This window comes from Haliaeetus albicilla, chromosome 24, assembly GCF_947461875.1.
Source record: "Haliaeetus albicilla chromosome 24, bHalAlb1.1, whole genome shotgun sequence".
Lineage (NCBI taxonomy): Eukaryota > Metazoa > Chordata > Aves > Accipitriformes > Accipitridae > Haliaeetus > Haliaeetus albicilla.
The window spans coordinates 20,973,221-20,995,992 of NC_091506.1; the positions used below are offsets into that span (position 1 = coordinate 20,973,221).

General features: G+C 41.0%; 1 long non-coding RNA gene across 3 annotated transcripts in view; it reads left to right on the forward strand.

Moving 5' to 3' along the window:
- Positions 1–577: 577 nt before the first annotated feature.
- The window catches only part of LOC138681813 (uncharacterized), a 34,854-nt gene continuing 12,659 nt past the window's right edge, over positions 578–22,772 (forward strand). Inside the window, exons 1-2 of one of the 3 annotated variants that reach the window (XR_011322004.1) lie at positions 578–923; positions 1,365–1,484. This is a non-coding gene — a long non-coding RNA (uncharacterized lncRNA). Of the gene's footprint in view, positions 924–1,364; positions 1,485–17,291; positions 19,508–21,798; positions 21,992–22,772 lie in introns of those variants that run through there. The other 2 variants (XR_011322002.1, XR_011322003.1) reach the window with 2 other exon arrangements.

The window sequence follows — 22,772 nt, forward strand, 5'->3', positions numbered from 1 at the left end:
GTACCAGTTTGCCAGGAGAGAATATATTACGCAGTAGCACATTAGTAGAAAATCCTCTTTCTAGTAAATCTGCACTTACGCATGGATCAGCATCGATGCTTACACAAAATGGCTGACTTGTTTTGCTAACCATCAGTGCTCTCCTGGAATCTAATCACTCAGATTACTGAGGTCCTTGGAATATTTTAAGAATAAAGACTGCTGTATCAAATCCCTTTATTGAACTGATATGACCGTCCAAAGGAATACCTGACTGCCTTTTACAAGATTTTTACGTCTTTGCAAAATTATGACGGTGGCACGTTTTGATGCCTTAAAATTTAGTAGGTTTCTTTCATAATACTGTTTCGTCTGTCCTATTTGAGGATGCTGCAAACACTAAAGTTTAGTATCTTTGTTCAGTCTGCCCCTTCACCCCCTTTGCCTTTTGACATACTCTCTCTCCCCTCACAAGCCTACGGCTTCCCCCGCGCCGTTTCAAGTCAGGCGTCTGGGCCATCACATCTAGTTGAGGTACTGAAAATACGAGAAGGTTCCACTGGCAACACCAAGGTCTGTCAGCAGCGGCGACACGCCGGCCGTGCCGTGCCGTGCCAGACGAGGATGGAAAGCCCGTCCCTCCGCCGGGGCTGTCACGGCTCGGCCTGAGGGTGGCACCCGCGCCACAGGCTTGGGGGGCCGCCGGCCGCCGCCGGCCGAGCCCGCGGGCTGCTGCAGGGGGCCGGGCAAGATGGCGTCCGGGAGAGGGAAGGGCGCGCCGCCGCGACGTGAGGCGCCGTGCCGTTAGCGCTGTCGTTGGCGGGCGTTTTTCCTTCCCGGCGGGGCTGCCGCTGCCGATCTTTTAGCTTCTGCCGAGCTCTGCGTGGGCTTCTCCGAAGCAGGGAGTTCTCGTCACCCGGCGGCTCTGCGGCAGGCATTTCGGGGTAGGCAGTTCTGCGCTCCTGCGGTCTGCTGACACCCTTGTGTAGGGGAAACAACGCGCCTGCCTTTCAGCAACCCGTGTAGTGACTAGGCGTGCCTGCGCACAGGGTAATGGGGGAACTCGTTTAGATTGACAGCCGTGGCTTTCTGACCCGGAGTTGTTCGGTATCAGCTGTCCGACCCCGAAAGCACCAGAGCCCGCCACCCGCCCCGCTGCTGACTCGCTCCCGCCGCTCCCCTGACAGCCTGCGGTGTGTGCTTTCAGACCTGGCGCTGGGGGGGAGGGTGTGAAAGATGGTGGCAAAACGAGGAGGAAAAGGGAGAGACCAGTTGCTTCCAGAAGCAAAAGACAGCTCTCCGTTACGCAATAGCTGGCAGTTTTCTTCGCCTCCCGCACCTAATGCCGCTCTTCCATGTGCGTGGTCTCTCGTTCTCTTCCCCAGGCAGCTTTATGCATGAAGCACCTTTGAAAAATGATTTGAGCGGCACAGCATTTTAGGAACAACTGTGGAAGCTGTTGCTGCAGGCAGGTGCTGGTTTAAATCAGCATTTCATTCCTCCAGGTATATTAACGTGCATGTTGTATAATCCAAAAATAGCTTGTTCAGCTTGTGAGCGAGGACATTCTCCCTAAAGGTCCTAGGAGCCCGAGGCTACAGCTGCGCTATGTTCAGAAGGCGTATCACTAGTTAGCTTTAATCCAGCTGGACCGAGTACAACAGTACTCAAATAGTAACAGAGAGTTCAGTGTGGGCTAGCTAGCCTGACAAGTGTCCAGGCTTGCCAAGAGGCTTCTAAACCTTGAAGCAGTGAAAGCTGGCCCTAGCCTGGCCGCTACAGTCATTTTACTGCACCGTAGCATAGAAATATAACTTTTTGATGTGACTGATGAGTGAGAATACCATTCAAATCATTAGGACCTAAATTCTCGCGGGCTTGGTCATGATACCGAGCTACTTAAATTTTTGGCTAGTCAGCATAGTACTGAATTAGTTACTGAATGAAACAGCATGGAGTTTTATTTCCTTAGAAACAGAAAGGTAAAATGCATTAGCATAAGACCCCAGTGAAAACTTGTTTTTAGCCCATGTTTGCTACTGACTAATGGCCTACTTGCTGTTGGTTAAGACAGAGCAGCTGTTACGTGGCTGTACCTTAATGGTGGTGATGTTGTCCTGTGTCCAAGCCCTAGGTATATACGTTACCTTTGAAAAGACAAAAGTATTATCCAGCTGCTTCTGATGATGTTACTGTATTTAAAAGAACAGATGTTTGTCAGAAGAGATGGTAGTGAGCATGTGCATGTTGTTACCCTGTGTCCAATGCAAGATAACGTGGTAAATCTTAACCACAAAAGTGGCTTAAGGTAATTCATTTTACATTGCACCATCAGTTTCCATTATTCAGCTGAGAAGTGGTAATTCTATATAACTTGCTAACTTGCTTTCACCCAAGGCAGGTGAAACACTTGAGCAGAGCAGTGCCTTAAAAAAAAACCAAACCACACACACACTTCTTGTGATGGTGATTAACAGTTTGCTCTCTGCAAAAAGTGCCGGTGCCACAGATTGCACTAAAAAAGAAGACTGCAGTTGTCTTACAGGCATTACATTTTCATGTTTTACTTAAGATATTGCTGAGCAAAAATGAAGATTCATTCTTGTTTAATTTGCTTATGCATTAATATATTTAGATTTGATCCATTTGTCCTGGAGAATGGCAGTCTCAGATTCAGATTAACACAGTCTGATACAAATTCCAAAAAATTCCTGCCGGGAGACTGGGGCTTGATTTTTACTAGCCATCAAGTACTTTCTGAATGCAAATATGCCCAAAATCTCAGTGTAGATAATTGGTATGTAGAAGGTCCTTGTTTTAAACATCTGATTGTGGAAATGGTATCCTCAGCTAGGAGATTACTATGGCAAGGTTAATATATTAAATCTGCATTTGCTCATTATATCCAGAAACTTTTGACGTGTTGGCTAATATGACCAACAGTATTGGGGGAGGGGAGGGTGTTGTTTTGGTTTTTGTTTTGAGAAGAAGTATGAAAGCATAAACTAACAACTAATATGGATGATAAGCAGTAAGCATCTAACTGTAATTGTCAAACTCAGTGCACTTTGTAGCGTGTTAGAGGTTTAGGGGAATTACGTAGCGAGAAAGAGCAGCTGATCCGTGGTCCTGTGCCGCAGTTACGCAAAGGGCAGGTATGGCCTAGGTCGGTTTTAAAATCTGCTTGCCAGCTAGAATTCAGGCAGAGAGATGAAGATCCAGTTCCCTTTATTTTTTATTTCACTGCCCCTCCTCCCCCCCCGACACTCTGCCTGTAGTAGCACCAAGGAACCAAACGGGCTCTGAGAGAACCGACGATTTACAACTTCTCGGTGCCCCCCCCCCCAAAAAACCCCAAACAAAACAACAAAACCGATGTGCGACGGCGTGACCCGCTGGTTAGCGCTGGGGTTTGGCTTCCGCAATTCCCTTCCTCCTTCCCGGCCGGTTGTGCCGGGCTCCTTCCCTGCCCCTCGGCTCCCCCCGGCTCCCTTCCCCTTCCCCTTCCCCTCCGGGGTGCGGGGCTGCCGCCGGGACCGGCGCCCCTCGGGGCCGGGGTCGGGGTCGGGGCCGCCCCGGGGCTGAGGCAGCTCGGCCGGCAGGTTGAGGGCAGCGCTACGCCGAGGTCAGGCAGGCCAGCACGACTTGCTGGTGGGTGCGTTGCGCCCCCCCGACCGATTTCTGAGCAAAGACGCCGAAAGAGTAGTTTGTATTTGATTGTAATTTTTTCTGCCAGCCAACGATGCCTTCAAAGGAATCTCTGTTCTTTGGCATGGAAAGTTTTGTCACTTCCCAGCCATACTACGTGCCTTCTCCTCTTCCATATATTTGTGGTTTGCATTTTCTGTTAGCAGTTAGGATCCAGCGCATCTGAAGCAGCAGATAATAAACCTTCCATGCACGGCTTTCATCTCTGTAAAGGAATGAGTTGATGCTTTGAGAAGTTTCTCAATATTCGCCAGTATCTTTCCTGTTAAAGTTTAATTCTCCCCATGTTTTTAGGAGCAGTATTTACAGTGTTTGAAACAGCTCTACTGGGAATTACAACTTTTTTCAACATCAGTTTTATTAGAATATGTGTGATTAGAGTATTTCTGCTTTTCAACCCAAGTCCTCATTTCAGATGCATGTATTTTGACGCAATTTGGTTTTGCAAAACGATACTCTAAGAAAACTTCGACACCCCCCATCTTTATTTTTCTACCTCTAGAACATACTGTATTTAACTTTCAGAATATTGAAGACAATGCAGTCTGACTTTTGTTCTCTATTTTCATTTTATGCCTTGCAATGTTAAATATAAGTGCCATATAGCTAACTGAATGATACAGCTGCTTTCCACAATGATGCCCTATAGTATTCCTCTTCTATGGAAGATAATCTATTCCCTCATTGTATAAAACATCATGAAAATGAGAATTATTTAGAAGGAGAAAGTGGGGCCTGTCCCTTGTAAGAATTCTTGAGGAATATTGTCAGTTAAAAAAGCAAAGGCATTTTTTTGTGTCGTTTTCCTTAAAGAGGGAAGAACAAAGATGTTACAGGCTTGAAAAGGTTCTTATGCCTAAAAAAAAAAAAGGAATATGATGTTAAGACATGCGTGAATTGGTTGGTCTCCTTGTTAGAATATATGTCTAGAGCTTGGGTTTGATTAAATTTGGCTTTTTAACCCTGACAGTTATGCCATGTAGTTTAAAAGAAAAAAATCTAACAGTGTTTCTTTTGCCTTATTTGTTTTAATTTCTGCTTGTACATAAATTAAAACATTTCCCCCCTTAGAAGTACATTTTAGCTTCTTTGAGATGAAACTGGCATGTAAGATGCAGTAAGTAATTTGAATTAACTTAAAATCTGTGTATTTTCAAGGAGGATGTTATTGTGGGTTAGTAGGATACTGCTTTAAACCAAGGTACATGATAGTTGATTAAGGCAGTTCAGAACACACTGAAATAAGTCTTTCCTAAAGTTAATGTTTAATTAGGTAGCCTATTTATTTTGTTTGCAGTTTGTACTAAGAAATTATAAACCAGTCTTTTCACAGTGTAAGCTTTAAGGAGTCACAGGCTAAAACAGGCTTTACATTAGAAAGCTCAAAATCGGCAGCGAGGCAGAGACCTCAGCAAGCAACTGAATGAAGATTGCTTTGCAAAAAGGAATTCTTATGAGGCTAAGAATTGTACTCACTGCCTAGACAGTGTATAAAGGGATGGACATACCTGTTGCTGAGACAGGGTAAAAGTAGACAATAGGCCATAAATACTTTCTGGGAAGGAAGCAAGTTCCTGTTGAGTTAAAGATGACTTTCTTGTTTTTTGAAGGCAGTTGGGGATTAATTTTTATGTGTGAACTTAAGTTGGGCTCTTATTCCCTGGAGAAGATATCCCTTCCTACTTCCACTCAACCCCTGTCGTGGTTTAACCCCAGCCAGCAGCTAAGCAGCATGCAGCCGCTCGCTCACTCCCCCCCACCCAGTGGGATGGGGGAGAGACTCAGAAAAAAAAGGTAAAACTTGTGGGTTGAGATAAGAACAGTTTAATAAGACAGAAAGGAAGAAACTACTAATGGTAATAGTAACAATAATAAAATGACAATAATAATAATAAAAGGATTGGAATATACAAAACAAGTGATGCACAATGCAATCACTCACCACTCGCTGACCAATGCCCAGTTAGTTCACAAGCAGCAATCTCCACCCCCAGGCCAACTCCCCCCAGTTTATATACTGGGTATGACGTCCCATGGTATGGAATACCCCTTTGGCCAGTTTGGGTCAGCTGCCCTGGCTGTGTCCCCTCCCAGCTTCTTGTGCGCCTCCAGCCTTCTTGTGCGCGTCCAGCCTTCTTGCTGGCTGGGCATGAGAAGCTGAAAAATCCTTGACTTGGTATAAACACTGCTTGGCAACAACTGAAAACATCAGTGTGTTATCAACATTTTTCTCCTACTAAATCCCAAACACAGCACTATACCAGCTACTAGAAAGAAAATTAACTCTATCCAGCTGAAAGCAGGACAACCCCCAGCCACAGGGCTCTTAACCACAACTTAAATGAGAGGGGGTGACTGTACTGCTTAATTAAATGATAGTATTGACATGAAAGCAGTTGTGACTTCATTCATGGCGGTCCTTACAAGAGCAACCACTGGGTGAAGATATTACAGCCCCTATTGCAAAGAAATCAAGGTAAAGTTACTTGTTCAAAAGAGTAGGTAAATAATTGTTCGTACACCTGTCAAAACCAATAACTTCTATATAAAATTCTCACCCAAAACAAATAATCTGAAGAAATATTAGTGTGTTTAAATGTAATATTAACAATGCCATCACCTGCAGCATTAAATTTTAGGCGGTGGACAAACTACTCTCTCTTATTATTGTTGAAATAAGATATCACCGGCCTCTGTTCTTCAGTTCCATGTTTATAACTGGATTCTGTCTTCAGAAGTGCCTGAATTTCTTAGGTCATAGGGGAGTTGCTGCAGTGGCCTGTCTGTGCAGCCATGGCCACCTGACTGCGCAGGGAAGCAGCTGAGGCATGTGCCAGCATTCCTTTCTCTGCCTGTCCTCTGGGTGCGGTAAGGAAGCAGAAGGGCTAGATGGAACTACCTCACTGATTTGCTGTTTGCGTATGTCACCACCTTCCCCCCCCCCCCTTTTTTTTTCTTTTCTTTTGCATTGGTGGAGTACAAACCATGCTTTATGTACAAACACAACTTCCAAGGAAATAAAATTCTGTTGAATATTTTGCATTAGGCAGAACTGCAGAATTCAGCTTACCGGTAACATGTTCGTACATGCAATTATTTATTTTATGGCTAACAGGTATGTTGCAAAACCCAGATGTGCATATCTTAGAGTTTCCATGTGTAACTGACTCTCATGACCAAGGGCTTGTGACTTCTTAGCCAATTACTTTTTGTAATTGGAGAAGAATTTTCCCATTCACCACAAACGAATCAGGTTTTAGTGTTGGGAGAAGTCCCACTTACTGCTGAAATTTGCATGCAAGGTCTTTCACATTAATGCTGTTTTTGAAGATGACACCTAAAGCTGTAACAATTATACATACCACTGATGGATCTGAATTGATCAGACAACCTTATTAACTTATTCTTTTTAATTATACATGGAGGATTTTCTCAGTAGTTTGGCCTGTTGCTTGGGATCATTCACTTTAATATTACTTTTTTTATGATCAAAGTGTACTGCTGAATCCCATGGCCCGTGCAGGGCTTGCTCAAGCATATTAGTTCTCAGAACATTGTTGTTCGTTTTATTAAGTTTCTGGGGTTTGTTCCAAATTCAATATTGCTCTGTGTTAGAATAGGAGCTGAAGAGGTAGTATGTTAGCATTTCCATTTCATATCTTAAGCAGCAGCTATTTTTGCATCACTTTTTCCTGGGCTAAGGCACACCCTTGATTTCCAATAAAAAGAGTTAATGCTGGGACAGGTGAGATTTTTAGACCCTCAGGTACAGTCTTGTCAGTGCTGATTTTAATACACAGATCATATAAAAAGGGAAAACTGTTTTTTTAATTAAGAAAAAAAACCCCAAACCTTTAAGGGTGTTTTTTAATTGTAAACCCATGGCTTGTTTTCTTTTAGGAGGGAGTTCAATTTCCTTTCTGCTTTCAGCTTAGTACCTTTTGAAATTGCCTCACCTTGGTCCCTCTCCTTTCCTTCTTACAATGATCACGCAGCTTTAAAAGATTTTTATCGGACAATACACCAGCAGGAATTTGAACCATGTTCTGTTGCTCTGGAAACGAGAACTACTGTAACAGAAGTTTGCGTGGCTTCGCATGAACCATCTACAGGCTGAGGTTTTCTGCCCGTTTGCAGCTGAATTTCAGGGGAGTTGTACGTTCTCAGGCAAACTCGTTACTTTTCCTCTTAGCCTGAGAGGGGACGGTCATTGGGAATTCTGATTCAGTGAAGCTTGCCATGCTGCTGTGGTAGTCTGTTGTAACAGGGAGCGGGGCTGATGATGTGTGGTAGGAGCAGGCAGAGTTTGTGTAGCAACAGCTCTCGCAGCCAATCCGCGGAGATGTTAGATACAGTGGAAGCATTTGTAGCACTTCCTCTGCTTTTATTTTTAATATGCTCTTTCCTCATCCCCCTCCTCCACTGCAGGCGTTAAGGTGACATCCTGAATCTTTTGCTCCGGTTTGTGCAATAGAACTTGGTTAAACCAAGCATTTTTTGTTTAGTCGTTTAGTTGTGACCTATATCTGCCAGGAAGAGGCTCTGTATTTTGTTTTCCTCTGCCTTTCTGTAAACCATTCTGCAGTGCCAGCTGTACAGTGTAGCTAAGTAAAATGTCTGAATTTCTCTGTACAGAGTTTTAAAGAGGACTTAGGAGACCATGAACAAATTTTATTAGCATTTACGGCAGTTTCTCAACATCCATTTTGATGCACAAGGCTACAGTAAAGGGATTACTGGAAATCTACCGCATATAGCACAGCGTAACTCATACCATATTGTGGACTGCTGAATCATAAGCGGTTAACGCTGGTATTACTGAGTTTCCTCTGCTGAGATGGAGGGGGTTGGACAGCTAATGCAGATGATACTGGCAAGTAGCCTTGCACTGTAAGGAAAGGGGAGAGGTTAAGAATTAATGCAAGTTAGAAAAGCTGGTGCTGTGGAACTGAACTCTGGTCCCACCTTCCAGGTATTTAAGACAGCTGGAGGCACTGGATAGTAGAAATATGGAAGAAGGGGATCTCTGAATCTCCTGTCTACTGCTTTGTGGTTTGGAACAGAGGAAAAGCAGTCTTTTACTTCAATTAAATTCTTATGTGCTAGGCAAATTGGTAATGGTTCACCCCTCCTTCCATCTCCAGCCCAATTATCAGATTGGTTTGACAGTGGGGTAGCAAGCAGTGTCTTTGCTTTGGTAACAAAGTCCAACCTACAAACAGCAGTTGAGTTGCAGGGAAGATACACATGGTATCTCTTTAAAAGACAGGTTCTTAAACACAGAGGCCCTTTGTGCTGCTGAGTAACTTGACCTGCTGTTTCTGACAAGTCCCTGAATTTAGCTTTATGGTATTTCATACCCTGTAGTCTTGTTTGCATTTGTTTTTGAAATGCTGTCTTACCCAAAGACAAAAACCAGTACCCTGTTGCTCAGCTGTCAGGTTTGGAGGTAGTTGAGGACACTGATCTGTGATCACACAACAGAACATGGTATGTTTGGAAATGAGCAGTCCCCTTTCCAAAGAATAAGCTCACTGAAAGATCATGTGTGGTGCCTCCAGCGCTTGTCTAAAGAAAGGTAGAGCCTTTACTTTCTGTTTGAATGCTCAGTATTACATCTGTCCATTGGTAACTCCTTTTTTTTTGCTTAAGAATGTGGAGTGTCATCAGTTAAGTTAGCCCTCTGCTCTTCTGATTTTGTAAAAACAAGTGTGCAAAAGTTCAACTTATGTTTCATTTTCATGAGCAGGATATTTGTGGGGTTTTTCACCTGAATGTCCATGCACGTTGCTTTTGTAAGGCTACAGTTTTATCTGTGGTGTGGCAGTTCTCATAAGGCAAGTTAGGGAATGGGCTATATGCTTAGCACTCAGGGAATGATGCTTCTAAGGAATGCTCTGCATTTTCCCCCTGTGGAAAGGCACAGTGTAGTCCGTTTTAAAAGAAGTCATCAAGTAGGGAGGTGTAACCACATGTGATACGTGTATGCTGCGTAGGGTACAAGGCCACAGAACATGGCTAGAAAGGAAGCTGTTAGAGATGCAGGTGCTATAAACCAGTCAGCAGTCTATTAATTAAAAGTGACATTGATATGAAATAGTTCCCACTTCTGGGTGCCATGTAATAACAAGTGTACATGAGCGAGTTAGGCATATTTGCTGTGGTACATTTTCAATAACATACAGTGAAACTAGCCTCTAAAACTAGCTTTTTAGCCTAGCATCAATATGGAATGCTGTAATATTTCACCAGCGTTTAATTATAGATTTTCCTTTTGGTAGATGTAGTAGGTTCCTGGGTCTGCTCTTCTAACTGGTGTATATTTCATTGACTTCCACATGTATTACTGAGACATGTACACGATTGAAGATGAGACATTTTGCTTTTTAGGAAGTGCAGCTGGTAGCTGGATCTTCAGAAAAGATCATTGACCAATTAGTCATTCCTTCTATCTATTTGTTCTTGGCAAGATGAGAACTTCTGTCAAGAAACTCAGAACTTTAGTGTAATGGGAGGGGAGAAATATGACATTGATTCTGTTGTTTTCATTATTGAAAGCAAATAACTGTTCTGCAAATCACCAAAACAAAATTCTGAAAAGGAAGGTGTCGTTTTGTAGGTAAACTATTGTCTATGAGATGTGTGGAGTTAGTGCTCTCCCTGTCTAGTTTCTACTTTAATCTCTTGTGAGGAGATACCAGACAACTCCACAGTGCCCCAGAGAGCAATGCTACACAGTTTAGACCTGCTTGCTGTTTTGACTATTCCTGTCCTTTGCTAATGATCTACCAAGCAAGTGGAGTAAGCCAGCTGAGGCCTAGACAGCCGCTGCAGAAGAAAGTAAGTAGCCCATGAACTGTGCGGATTCTTTCCAACAGAGAAGATCAGGAAGGTCAGGGTATATTCCTTACATCCTGCTCTGGGCTGTCATATGAAGTCATTCTAGCCTGGTAACAACAGTGTCTCAGATGTGTTGGAAAACTGACATTGACGGAGGTAGTCTTGCAGGCATCATGGGAATACAAATCGGTAATCCCTTAGTGGTCTAAGGCAATAGCAAAAGAGAGTGGAGACTGGTAAATTAAAGCATTGTACAGCAGCTTTGATATAAGCTTTGGTAGATCAAGCTTTTAACCCATTTGTTCCTGTTAACCTCTTTCTTTCTCTTCCATACTTGATAGTTCAGCAGAATCTGTTTATTTTTTAATTATTTAATTTCTGCCTCTAATCTGTATTTGCATCACTGTAATGAATTTTCACTGTTCAGTTGTTTACCTCAACTAAGGGATGTGAATTCTACCACTGCAGAGCCAGGATAAATTTTGACAAGCTGCAGCAATTGGGTAAGTGGAAGTTTGTTAGCCATCTAAAAATGTCTTGACTGTGTTTCAGTGTCAGCCTTACATATGGTATGTGTTACTGCTGTATGCCATTTTGTTGTCAGGCAAAAATTAGGAGATCATATAACCTCACCTGTCTTGTGTCAAAATTTTATGTCTTTGTCTAGTTCCATAAGTGTGTCTTGTAGGATGCTCGTTAAACCATATTTTAATTATGCTAATTAAGAATTATTTTGCCTCCCATGAAGATCACTTACCTTTCCCTTCAATACTGACAAACCTAAGCAGCAGGTAACTACTAATCAGACCTTAATGCAATGGGCTTGCAGACTTTTAAAGCTCAAATGAGATTTTCTGGCTTTTAGGTTTGGGTTGTTTGGGGATTTTGGTTTTTTTTGGGGGGGGGGGGGGTTGCAATTGAAAGATAGAAAATTTTAGTATGCTTACTTCAGCTGAAAGCTGGAGATCGCTCTGTAATCATGATTTCCAAACCTGGTTCTTTAGAGAGAATGCCACATCTTGAATCACCAATAACTTTTCTTATTCCAAATAAAATTAGTTTTTCATTGTATTCAGTAATAAGACAGTTAATGTGGTCTAATAATATAAAGAATTTCCCTGTACATCTTACCCCCCCCCAAACCAAACCCCCAAACCATAAAAGGCCTAATTTTTATTTCTGAGCGTCCATTGAGAACACTTATGCCCCACTGCAAAGTGCTGAACACTGAGTTCTTTAGCAAATCAGACCACATGTTCACGTGCTGAGATGTTCCAAAGTATATGCAAGTCTTTAAGCACTTGCTTTTGAGCACTTTAGCCTACCTGTTAAGAAAAGAAATAGAATATTGCTCAAAAGAGTCTTTTCTTTATGATGCAAGCTCTGTGCATACACTTTCACATTTGTGGTTTCTGATTTCATGGTTGCAGAGATGGCTAACTAACAGTTAATTGGGTGTAGGGTGTCACTGCATTTTGCGTTCTGGCAGCGCAGCTGAGACAGCTGCCGAGAAACAAATTCAGAGTCAGGTTCTGTTCACCACTCAGCCCCTTCACGCTCACAATCACTAGCTTTGCAAAACATGTCAAAAGAGAGCTAAAGGAGTGCTGAGCTAATCAGTACCTAGTGGTAGCTAAAGATTTGGTTAATGAGCCTTTTTTTTTTTTTTTTTACTATTCCAGAAACATAAGCAGACAAGACGAATGACTATATAGCTTTAGATGTTACCTGACTGTTAAAGCATTTTATTCAAGAAATAAAGTTATCTAGTTTAGGTAGCCATGTATCTATCAGGAGCCAAATGATTCCTGTCCTTGGGTTTGTCACATAGAAGATTTTCTGTGTTTTATGTCGGGTTCCTCTTATGCTTGCTTGTGTGGGCTATTCCCTTGGTTCAGATGCCCACATACTGCACAGTACCTGACAACCTAATATAAGTTTCTGCAATCTTCTCCCTGCTGGATTCTCCCCTTGAAGGGATTTTTGCCACTCGTGATGCAGTACCTGTTTTACAGTGGTTTTCACAGATACGATCACTCATACTAGACATCCAATATGCAAGATCTCATTTTAGTTCCCCTGCATGTAGTAGAGGGCTATTTATACTAGCTTGGTTTTGTATGTGACACTTAGAGTAATGGGATATAAAACATTACAGCCTTTGAAATTTCTTTTCTTAGGTTGACTCTCATCTGTGCCTTTAATGCAAGTAACAAACTGCAGTCACGGTGGGGAGGAAGAGCATAGGTAGCAGAGAAGCCATTGATCTGAGTATGTTCCTCACAAGCTTCTCGGATGAAGTTATTTTCTCTCTGAAATACTAGTCAAAGATGTAGATGTGCAGACTTAGTGCTTTTCTAGCCCATCTTTAGAAAAAGCTTAAATTGGAAGAAAAAATAGCTACAGCCCTTCCAAGGAAGATCTTCTAAGCATAAGCGAAACTGAATTTGACATGCTGTAGTTTCTTGAAGACAGCTGTGGGGTTTGATTTTTTGCTAGGTTAAAAGCATATGTTTTCTGTTTTAGATTCACATAGATTTTTATCTCCTAGATACCTTCTGCACACACTCCTCTCATCATGTGTGTGATTTGTAATACTTACTTTGCATAAGCAAACTGACTGATAAATTATGATCCATTTCTATCAATGCAGATAATTGTGGATGCTTGGATGCTGCCATATTCTACAGTTTAACTAGATTCTAAGTATGCATGATATGCGTTTTGTACTGTCTTTTGTACTGTCAAGAAGAGGAGAGATAGCAAAGCATAAGAAACAAGATGATGTGCAGTCACTGTTTTTAATTCTAAATGGACAAAAATTTGTGGGGTTGACTTGGCTATTAACATTGATTTTTTAATTAATTTTTTTTTGTTATCAGGTTACAGCTGTTGGAGGCAGTGGCAAAAATGTGTTGTCAAAAGGAATAGCCTCATTTATCTTTGACAAAAGATAGTCTTGATACTGTGAAGGTAATAGTAGGTAGTGAAAACAGAGCTGAATTATTAGGTTGCTCAACCTGTTGGTACCTACCAAATGTGTCAGTGTTTTAAAAAAAAAAAAAAAAAAAGCCCCTAGACAAAAGACTCCCTAGTTTCTGTAGGCTAACAAGTGTGTGTTTGTTTACATAACCTTATCTGAGCTCTGGGGGATAAAGTACTTTTTAAAAAAAAGTTTCTTCTATATTGGAGTAGTGCTTTAAATTTAAAGACAATAGTTTTTATATTGTAGAAGAGATGTAATAAAAATAACTTGTAATGAAACAATGTCTAAAGCTCCTAAATTCGTTAGAACTGTAATTTAGCAACAACAGCAACAAAACTTTATATATGATTATTTCCAACCTCCCAGACCACAGCCTGGAAAAGACGAACTGTATGACCCACTATGTACAGCACTAGCGGAACAGCAGCTCACCTTCCTGACAGGGTGGCAGCCCCGTTGCTACTTCTGTATTTGTGCTACTAGGCTCAGTCAGAAGGCGGGTGGGATTTTCTGTTTAAGTCCAGGCCCATATAGTAGGTAAAATGACTCATTCCTGAAAAGTCCAGTGTTGGTTTGGTAGGCTGTTTTAAAGGTCTACTTTATTTTCTTGTTCTAGTAGATAATTAACTGAAACTGTTAACACAGTTTTTAAGGAGTTGGTTTCTTTGTCCGATTCCTGAAATGATGATCACTGTATTTGCTCACGTCTTGCTAAACCTCTCAACTGTGGTGAATCTATTACAGGGATCTTTCAGGCATGCCGTTCTTGTTTGTAAACATTTTTAACCTGGAGAACAACTGAACTGCTGCTGTCAGGTAGCATTTTATGTATCATGCAGTTGAATTGACAGATACTTTGGAAATTTTTTTATTTTAGATTTTGTAATTTTATTATTTTGGAGATTAATAACATTTTAATTTTATAGATACAAAAATAATTTTGTTGTGATAGAGTCACAATGCAAGACCTTTGCCTTTGGTCTTGGGAGAGAAGCAAAGATAAAATGGCCATTTTTTAAAAAGTTTTCCTTTTTATGCTTGGAAAGCAATTTGACTTCTCCCCCCCCATTTTCCTGCCCTTCATAAATAACCTTCCAACTTATAATTAATAGTTACTGTCCCTCGTCATTTCAAAATCTCTCTGTATCTAACACAGGCATGAGTCTGGAATTCTTTTGTTCTGACCTAAGATAAAAGTCTTAGTGCATGACAGTGGGAAATAAATCAAACAGTTGTTAGAGGGCTATTTTTAGGTTCAATAACTGCACCAGGCACTGTTATTTTAAGCTTCTGATTTTTAACAAAACAACATTCAAGGGAAGAACTATCAAATGTGGATGTTGGACACGAAGGTGTTTCAGGTGTGAGGGTGGTTAATGTCTGTCTCCTTTGAGCGCTTCAGCTGGTCATTCGAATGTGCTTTGTGTTTATACAGAGTTAGTTGCCATTAGTGATTTTCTTCTCTTATTGAGGATTCAGGCATGGGAATGCCACTAATAAAGCAGTGCCTTTACCTAGCATGCCAGGTCTTGCAGTACTGCAATTGTATTCGTCTCTCGCTTCTAGTGGCTGCAAACAGGGCAGATCAACGCTGTAGCCTTGGCACAGGAGTAATTTTTAAGGATGCAAATAAAAATGAGGCATCTATCTCCTGCAAGCTGTCAGTGGACTTTGGTGCTTAGCTGCCCTTCTTGGTTTCTCTTTCTTTTTTCTTTTTTTTTTTACTTGTTTCTAATATCTGTTGTTAAGCAAAAAAACCCCAACACCAAAAACCTGTTTATATTAATAGCATTTCATATTGTTTAGGTCTAGAAAGTAATTATTAGGATTATCTGATCCATCCTCTGCGATCTTAGGTCCCTGATTTCTAGCTTATTCTGCTGCTTTTTTTTTTTTTAATTATCAGATCAGAAAGTGAAAATTTTCTTGTACAAGCAGAGAAGGCACCAGCCTTGGCCTCTGAAAAGATGGTGTGAAGTTTGCCATTTCATTCATTTATCACAGGTACTGTAACTATTTCATACCAGACCTCCCCTCATTTAAGTTTGGTTTGGTATGAGCTTATTATAAAGACAGGACCCTGAGTCAATTTACTGATTGTCCTACCACCCTAGGTCAGGGTGACAAGCCATTGATAATAGCCTCAGTGACTGACAACAAAATGAGCAAATACTGAAAATGAGCAGATATTTTTGTACGAGCAGGTTGTCGGCCTTCTTACTGAAGTAGTAATCTGAAACAAGAAGGGTTATTCTAGCTGTTTGTTTCACAAATAAATGGACTAAATTTTGATCAGCTGAACCCAATGACTGCTGGCATTTAAGAGGCATTGACATTCAGAACTCATTGAAATATTTAGAGAGGGTAATCCCTCCTACACAGGTAGATACAAATACTGTCATAGTACGTTTCAGAGTCCAAGTTCTCTTCCGCGGTATGTGAAAGCTTTAACATGTCCTATAAAGCCTTCGGCTGAAATGTTCATTAGCCACTTATTCTAGATGCTTTCAAGGGTTCTGTGGAATACCAGTTGTTCCAGAGCTGGCTCTCTGAACACAGCAAACAGCCATCATTCCCCTGAAATTGTATCTAAAGCCGTATTTCAGATGGTGAAATACAGTACTTGTTGAAATGTTGACTTTTGTTCTGCTGATGAAAGGTAAGATACCCAAATTAAATATCTAACGGTTGCTAGTGATGTCTCGTTTCAGCTGAATTAGGTTATTGGGGAAATCTTCAGTCATATCCTCTTCTGCACTGCACTTTCTTACTTCTTCTTTTACCTGCATATAAACAGTAGAAATGAACTAAGCTGAAGACTTGCCAATGCTAAAAGGAGTACGTGCTCCTTTCGTGTTGCTTGTGCTAGGCCTAGCGCTCATCCGAGCACATGATCAGCAAGCCAGTCCCAATCTCCTCATCCAGCAGCAGATGTGTTTTTGGTTAATTCTTGTTCTGTGACAATTGATTTGGGTCGTGTTGTAGTCAGGTGCCACAGTCAACTCAAGAGATGGAGGAGGAGCGTGTGGCTGGGAGAGGGAGGGGATTAAGACAGAAGTGGGAGAGGAGAGAAAGAAGTTTGCAGTTTTAGCGCTTAACAGAAAGCTTCCAGATATGTGCAGGTGTTTCTTGCTCATATTTGTCGTACTATAAACCTGGAGTAGTATGTAAGTAGAAAGAGCTGTGCAAAATTATCAACGGTCCTCTGGCATCTTCCCTGCCTCCTGCCCTGAGGCCCCCCACCACTGTATGAGAGCAGATTTGCTTTGTGGTGTTCCCTGAAGGGCAGTAAGCTGACCCTGCATGCTCGTACTTACTCAGAAGCAACTTCTTGTGGAGTTGCACAGTGTTACTACTGAGAGAACTAGGGTTTTGACATAGAATGGCTTTGAAGACACGTATCTGTGTACAGTGTGACTATATTCTTCAGTGATATTCCAAGAATTTTCAATTCACTTTGTGACATCATCTTTGTGGTATGTCGTGTATTTTTCTTTCAAATATTTAGAAATCAATTTGTATTAGGAAGTTTACAGTTAAGAAACTGGTAGGTTAAGTGTTCCAAGGTGTGATAGTGAGTTTGTTTTGATTACCTGCCTTCACCTGACTGTCCTAGCACGGATTCTGATCTTTGCAGTTTGCTTTGCTCTCATCATTTATATATCTTTGAATGTGCATTTTGGTAATACTTGGGTTGCCAATAAGTTCTATGACATTGCAGTGTTTAAAAGTTAAATGTGTGTGTAAAATGTAAACAGTTAAATGTGTGTGTAAATCGTTTTTTTAACAATGATTACTGAAGTATATGACAATAGAAGTTTGGTTTATATGTTAAGCTTGTAAGAGGAAATGCTTTTAGTTAACACATAGTTGGACAAAATAGAAACCAGCAAATTCTGTCCTTTAGCTGGAGAGAAAATGGCAAGAAACTACACACACATGCACACATCTGAAACTTAGGAACTACTATGGTGTGCTAAATCAGTGTTCTTTATTCAGAAGAGTAACTTGGCTTACATAATTAGAAATTGATTGAAGTGCTGCATGTTGGAAACTTCACCTCTAATGTTATTAAATTCATGTTCTTGTTAGAGAGAGTGTGGACTGATTCATGACTCATATACAGTGAATTCACCACTGCCAGGGATATACGTGAGGCTGGAATTCGAGATTATGGAAGAATCTGGACAGTACATGTCCTGCGTGTTACAATCCATAGCAATGGGCCTAGCGGCCTCGCTGCGTTTGTGCTGCGTGGATTCCTCGCTCCTGGCACGAGGAATGCTGAGCAGCGCGCTGTGGGCGCAGCCGGGTGGCTCCGTAAGGTCCACGTGAGGTCCACATCACGCGCAGCGCAACCAGCGCTGCCCTCAAGCTGACTGCTCAAAGGCAGTTCGTTGCATCTGTAGTATGCTTCCAATTTTAAGCCGGCAGCAAAGTAACACCTGAGTTGGCCACAGCCGGGACCCCTCGGCTGTGTTACGCAGTGTTTGTGAGCACAGGTTAGCCATGGAAGCGATAGAGCTGCGCCAGCTGCCTGTCTGCAGTCCCGCGTCCAAGCTGCCAAGGCGATCTCTCTGTGGCGTGGTTAACTCACAGCCTGGATTAGTTGTTGGTGAATAACCGTCATCTGGAATTTGAACCAGGTCTTTTAAATTATCTTGTTTATACGGTGAAAGGGAAGGGGATTGCATGTCTTTGAACTGTATGGAGCGCATTCATTCCTGATGCATAATAATAAAAATAAACCTTGAAAAATGAGGCAGAATAGATGCTTGCAAACTTCATTGGTTTGGGGGGGGCTTTTTTAGGCATTCATCATTACTTTTGCATTATTATTACTATTTTTAGTTAAAATTCAACATTTTGTTTGAATGCAGAGGTATTTGAACAGCTCGGGTAGAATTCACCTTCATTTCTTACCTGCAGAAATGGGTAAATGTGTAGCCCCAAAATATCAACAGAAAAGCACAAAATCTAACACTTTAATCTACTATAGTTCTTTATTTCATTTATGGCCTATCAGTTTTTTGAAACAGGCAGATTAATTACCTTTTGTAACAAGCTCAAATTAACATTTTATGCGTCTTTTTTTAATTAAATTAAACTTTATCCCTGAAAATTGGGATGATTGCGTCAGTGGTTGCTGCGGAAATTTTCATTTGATACATAAAGCGGTAATTGGATGTTTGTTTCCCCCTTGTAGCGTCTCCTAATCCTCTCACCCTTGGTAAGTGCTGCCTTTTGCAAGGCATCCAGAAGGATGATGTGAGTGTCCTGTAACCTGCTTCAGGCAAAATGAACTAGATAAGCTTAATAATTTAAATTGGTGATCTGAGCTAACTTGTCTGAATTTTTGCCTGAATGATAAGATAGTGCTTGCATAAAGTATTCTGCTGACTCTGTGGTGGAGGTGGTAGCACCCTGGCAGAGAGGCAGATGGCAAGCTCAGGTGTTTAATGCTGTCTTCTAGTTCAGCTTAACTTTGTGAAGATACACATCCACTTGCTTTAGTGTTTTCAGGGCAAGGACTGTTCTTACATCTCGTTTTACAGAGAATTTATCACCAGGCTTTTATACCTAGCTAAAGCATGTTTTATAGTAGTCTAACCCAGACTACATTCTTACCAATGTTTGTTTTAACCATTGATTAGCCTCTGTTCATTGGAGGTGAGGGGGTAGGACAGGACATATTTCAGGTTTTGTGAAGAACTGCACTTCTGGGAACATGTAGGTTTTCATTTTGACAATTGGGACAGTAGGAGGTACAATTCAGGAAGTTGATCTGTATCTGAATGTTTTATACTGACTTTAGCTCACCACAAATTGCTAGTCTCTTTCCTGGTCATCATCAGATGAATGTTTTTTCTTTTTTCTTTTTTTCCCTTTAAGGAAGGAGAACTGTACCTGAGTTTCAGTTTTCCGTTTGAGGTTTTATAGCACGATGGCAGATTCTTGCCTCTTCTGCCTCAGAAACAAATGAAGCAAGTTCAGGTACTTACCTATTCACTGACTGCACGTCCAGTCCATATATTGGAAAGACACACAAGTTTCATAAAATAAAGATTATGTCTTTTTAAAAAAATCAGCTGATAAAATTAGAAAAACATACTAGTGTCTCCCCATCTCTAACGCCCTCAACCCTTCAAGTCTTAAATAAAAGCAGTGCACTTCAAAGTTAAATAAAAGTGGAGATTAAATCCAAGTTGAGTTCAAGAGTTTAATTAGGTCTATACCAGTCAGACCATCTCAGGAAGATAGTCAAGCTGGCAAAAAAGGTAGTAAGATGGCCAACTCTAAAGGTGGGCAGAGGAAAGCATAGCCTGTGGAATAAGGACAAGATGGTTTAGGGGGAAAAAAAAGTGCATCTTTTAATACAGCATACAGGTATTTGCAAGAAGCCATCTACTTTAAAAGTTATAGCTGAGTTTGAGTTTTGTCATTCTTGCTGAAATGTGTTTGGAGGATTATGTGCTGATCTGGGTGAAGGGGAGAGGTTCAAGAGGGTGTATGTTCTCGGAGAGAGGCCAAAGTTGGCTTGTAGCAGGGCAATAGGCCTGTTCTCTGCATTGTGTTTGAAAAAAAAAAATCAAATCCGACAGGCTTAAATCAAATATGCTGTATTCTAAACACATATATATGAGGAACTGGAAGAAGAACTGTGGTTGTAGAAGCTAATAGGTGTGGAAAAGAACTCTGCAAAGAAATTCTTTTGGTGTCCTGAACACCAGGGATTAGATTAGGTTTGGGGGAAAGAAGTGTCTACACCTCGCTTTAGGAACCAAGCCTACATCTTTGTGGTAAAGACAGGACAAGGACATTCTGAACCACTTATTTTCACTGCAAGAGGAAGCTATCTGCTTGTAAGGAACCTGATCTTTATGGAAGGTTATCCTATCAAGATTTTCTCCTGCTTCATAACTGTTGAGATAAAAATTCAAAGCATTCTTCTCTGGTTGTGTGTATAATCTGCTGCATCGATACTTGGGGTGTAAGGTGCGTTATTTATGTTGTGATGACTAACGTAAAATCCATGCCTAACCTACTGTGGAGTAGTTCTGATTGTACAATTCCAAGTAAGCAGGAACGCCAAGTAATAGAATGCACTTCATTGCCAGACAATTAAACAGGAGTCTTGTATTAACTGGGATGTGTACTTCAGAAAGACCTTAGTATCACCTTTATCTTGTGAGGCTCTTCGGTTAATTGGCACAATTTTTTCTTAATTGCAGTCTTAACTGACACAGCTGGAAGCTTTTGCATTGAATAGAATTGATAATGTTGATAATGTCTAGAAAATTTAGAGATAATCCATATTGAAATAATTTTACAGTCCCAGGGAATGAAAAGTCTAATTCTGGTTTGTAACATTAAATAATCCTGTTTATGTTCTTGAATAGTAATGTGTGTCATGTAGCTTTGGAGGCTGGTAGTTATCAATTGTTATTCCTTTCGAGTATTAAAACTGGAGCTCTAAGCCAACACCTCATTAAAATACTTAACCAGCTCTTCCAAAGCTGATGGCTTCCAACTGGAAACTTAAATAAGTCTGTGTTAAGGGAGAGTCAATAAAGACATTATGAGCAGTGTGTACATGTGTCATAAGGTGTTTGTTTTAAAAGTACAGTAATCATAAGAACTGTCAAAATGCAATGTAGTTGTTAAACCCCTTGTTCTACTTTGCCATAACAGCAGTCTTTCTTGATATGAATGTTTAGAAGTATCAAATCCATGACATAACTGAATGACAGTTACTGAAGAGGCATCCTGAGACACCCTGTGTAACTCAGGATGGAATTCAAACGAGCTACTAGTTGTCCACAAATTTTCGATTGTCATTCTATAAAAGCTAATTCTGTCTGTAGTTTGTATTTACCTGCTGACCTGTATAAATATATATATATATATATATATATACACACACCTGTATTTACCTGTAGCAAAGTATTTACCTGCTGGCATATAATTCTGGCCTTGAAAGGCAAATTTTTCTGTAAATTACTAGGCATGAGCCAAACCAAACAAGGTTGTTGTGCACACATTGGAAAGTAAGGCAACCGGTGACGTGGAGTTACTGAAGACATTCATCTACATTGTTTATAATTGTTCAGAAAAAGTGCAAGTCTGAAGCATGCGTTGAACCTAATGTATTATGTGGAGTGGGTGGTCTGGGGAGGAGTGCTGGGGATGATAAATGGTCTGTCAGCACAGAAGCTTGAAGAGTCAGTTAACTCTTCCTGGAAGCGTGCCATGTGGTCCGCTGTAGGGAGTCTGTCCTTTTGCAGAATGAAGTTCTTTTTCCTGCTGAAAGAAATCCATTTTTCTGTGGATCTCCTAAAAGTGGATTTGGCCAGGCTTCATGAGACAAGGCTGACACAGACAGTGCTGCAGGCTCCTCTAAAGAGTGAGGTAAAGGAGTTACTTGTCTCTCCACTGGAATGGAAGCCTTGAAGACAAGATACATATGCTTATACCCAAGTACGTTTTTTGTCATTCCTAGTGTAACTGCTGAATAATGCAGCAAGGTGCTGAACTCTTTTTTTTCCCTAAACCTTCAAAGACTTCAGTGGTACCATTCAGTTTAGTAAAGTTGTATTAAAGCTCCTTGTCATGTAGCTGCCCAAAGAGATACTGTTTTGTACTCACTGGTAATCTGATACCTTCTACCAGCTCTGAAAGATGGAAAAAAAGAATTGTAATATACTTTTGAAAATTATAAGGAACTGTTTATATTGGGGGGAAAATAGATATCCGAGGAGCTTTGATATTTTCTGTATGGGGTGGAGGTTATGGAGCTGTTTTTTTCCTAATGTTAACATATTAGGTTACAGGAATCTTTCCGCTTAATTGAGCAAACACAGGAGAGTATTTATGTAGCTGAAGATCTGCAACTGCCAGTAGAATTAATTAGGAGAGGAATAATTAGGCAAATAGTAGCGTCCAAATGGTCCCGATAGAAAAACGTATTGCAATCCCAATAGAAATCTCATTAATGTTGTCATTGGTGATGAGCTGTACCTTTTGCAGTACCATAAAGGGAGGCAAATGTGGAAGGATCTCAGTGGGGTGTCAGCTTGGGTATGAAGCAGAAACAATATCAAGGTTTTAAGCTGTCTAGTCTCGTTATTGTCACTTAGTCATGGCTGCAGCTCCGCTATCTGCTTAAAAGCCTTCGTCGATTGAATGAGCCACTTTATGGTGAAATAGGTACAAAAGAGAAAATTTCAGGTTAGTACTTGTTATAGAATTGTTGCTTCAT